Raw genomic sequence first — 3309 nt, forward strand, 5'->3', positions numbered from 1 at the left:
GATCCCGAGAGGAGAATGGAGGAGAAGGGATTGTGGCGTGACCATCCCCCCTGGGGGGTGATTTCTCGCTTTCTGTCTCTATGTCTCTCTCTGTCTGTCTGGCGAGCACACGCGCCCTACAGTGAAAATCTCTCCAAAAAAAAAAAAAAAAAAAGTAATTTAAAATGACACAAAAAAGTGGAAGGACATCTCATGTTCCTGGATTGGAAAATTAATATAATCGCAATGGCAATTCTACCCAAATTCATCTACATATTTAATGCAATCCCAATCAATGTACCAGACACATTCTTCACACATCTACAAAAGACAATCATAAAATTTGTTTGCATTCACAAAAGACCTCGTATTGCCAAAGCAATCTTGAACAAGAAGAGTGGAGTGTGCAGCATCTCACACAGAGCTCCAAAATTATACTACAAATCTGTGGTAATCAAAACAGAATAGTATTAACACAGAAACAGACAGGTGGAGTAATGGAACAGAAGAGAGTCCCCAGAAAAATATTCCCAAACATACAGTCAGCTGACTTTTGACAAGAGTTTCCAGTCAATTCAGTGGGAAAAGGAAAACCTCTTCAGCAAATGCTGCTAGAAAAACTGGATATTCACCTATAGAAAGATGAATCTGAATCCCTACCTCTCCCCATTGACAAAAATCAACTCAAGTTGGATCAAAGATCCTAAGACTTCAAACTATAAAATTGCTCCTAGAAAACACTGGGGAAACTCTAGGAGACATTGGGATGGGCAAAGACTTCCTAAATTAGACCCCGAAAGCATAGTCAATAATATCTAAAATAGACAAATAGGATTACATCAGACTACAAAGTTTTTGCATAGCAAAAGACACAGTAATTAGTGTGAATCGACAGCCCTCAGAATGGGGAAATATTTTTGTAAGTTATGCATCAGATAAGGGACTGATAACCAGAATACACAAGAAACTCAAACAGTTGTTCCAAAATAGGATGATCAACCTTATTAAAATATGGGATAATGAGTTTTTAAAAACCCTCTCCAAAGAAGACATGAATAGCCAAAAAGGCATATTAAAAATTGCTCAACATTCCTCATCATAAGGGAAATGCAGATCAAAACAACAATGAGATACCACCTAACCCCCGTCAGAATGACTAAGATTAAAAAAAAAAAAAAAAAAAGATAAGTGCTGGCAGGCGTGTGGTGAATGGTTAACTCTCCTACACTACTGGTGGGAACGTTAATTGGTTCAGCCACTGAGGAGAACAATTTCGAGAGTCCTCAAAATCTACAAATAGAACTTCCATATGATCCAGCAATCCCACTGCTTGGTATATACCCAAAATACAGAAGAATTCTTAATCAGAAAAGTTCTTGCAGATTGATATTTATTGAGACATTATTCACAATTGCTAAGATATGGAATCAACCCAAATGCTCACAAACAGATGAATGTATTGGAAAATTTTGGCACATATACTCTATGGAATACTACTCAGCCATAATAAACACCAAGACCCCGACTTTTGACAGAAAGTGGATGAATATGGAAGATTTACTGCTGAATGAAGCAAGCCAGGCTGTGAAGGAGAGACATTGTATGTCTCCACTTAATATATACTCTATGACCAAAACTGAATGACTAAAGGACATAGAAACACAGTAAATGTTTGTGAATACCTGTTATAGGGTGGGAAGAGTGCGGGTGAAATAATAGAGTCTGAGGAAGGACATTAAGGAGAAAAATAGAGAAGCATAGCATTAATGGGACCAAAAAATGTGGTATAATCTGAAGATAACTTTATAGTATTATCAACTGGACTGAGGAGAAATACACACATGTTGGAATAATCATTTTTCAAGCTAAATAATATGATTGAATGTATAAAATAATCTGAAATAAAATTAAATTTAAATTTAAAAAAATTTGAGGAACTAGTGTGACATTGGTAAATTCTGGTTCTGTTTCTCTGAAAGGATTTTATCTTTTTTCTCTATTTGAAATATAACCTTGTGGGATATAGTAATATTGGTTGAATTTTTTTTTTATTTAACATTTTGAATATATTTTCCCATTTCTTTTCTTATTTGCATTGCTTCTTGTGTGAGGTCTGATATTAACCTGATGGGATAACCTTTGCAATTAACTTCATATTTCTCTCTTGCCCATTTTAATATCTTATCTCTGTCTGTGGTTTTGACAAATGTGGCTATGATGTGCAGCAGAGAAGATCTTCTAGGGTTTATTCTATTTGGGGTCCACTGTATTTCTGGGTCTGGATATTTGAATCCTTCTCTAGGTTAGAAAAGTTGTCTTCTAGGATTTCATGCAATTGATTATCAATGCCTTTATCAGTTTCTTCACCTTCTGGGATACCAATTATCCAGATGTATGTACTTTTAGAGGTATCTAGTATTCCTCATATGTTGTCCTCTTTCTTTTTGGTTATTTTTTCAGTCTTATTGGTAATTTTTTCAGGTTAGAAGTTTTGTCTTCTACATCTGAGATTTGACCTTCTGCATGATCTAATCTTTTTTTAAATACTTTTGAAGGAGTTTTTGATTTCCTGTTTTTTTCTAATTTCTTGGAGTTAATTCTAAGCTTTCTAAGGCATGTGGGTGGAGGTGATCTTCAGCTCAGTCTCCCTGACACTCACCTAGGAACCTGTACTTTGTTACTGAATCTGGATAATTTAATGGCCTCCCAGTTTCTAGAGAAGAGGTGCACCAGGGTCTGAGCTGCTGAATTTCAACTGAAAAAAAAAAAATGGTAGGAATCTGCATGCTAGGAACTTAAGGAAATAATGAAGTCCAGGTGTTCAAAGGCATGTGAGTGGAGATCAGTCATTCTCTCTCTGCAATTCTATCTTCCTTTTGGTCACCGTGTAGCCAGGAGACCCATTCTCACTGAGGGCAAGACATAACGTATTTCAAATAAGTTGTGAGTACTTATAGATAAGACTCATTTTCCTAAAGTTTAAATTTTGGTTCTGTTATGACTCAGGTACAAGACTAGTGACTGAAAGTGGTAAGAACAAAATCTTGTAAAGAATTTTTAAAAAATTATTTTTGTAATCCCATGTATTATTGTTATTTTTTAATTTGATCAGAGAGAGACAGAGATAAAGGGAGAGCAAGAAAACATGACAGTAAGTTCTAGACTTGAACCATGGTTAGCCATGTGGGAATCCAGTGCCCCTAATGACCATGCCTCCTGCTGACCCATAAAGGAAATTTTATATGTGAGCTGTATGTTGTTCTTTGGGTTGTTTTGCTGTTATCTCTGGAAGTCATATCTGGTTGCTATAGTCTGTAGTTTTGGTGCCAC

This window comes from Tupaia chinensis, unplaced genomic scaffold, assembly GCF_000334495.1.
Source record: "Tupaia chinensis unplaced genomic scaffold, TupChi_1.0 Scaffold000160_1, whole genome shotgun sequence".
Classification (NCBI taxonomy): Eukaryota; Metazoa; Chordata; class Mammalia; order Scandentia; family Tupaiidae; genus Tupaia; species Tupaia belangeri.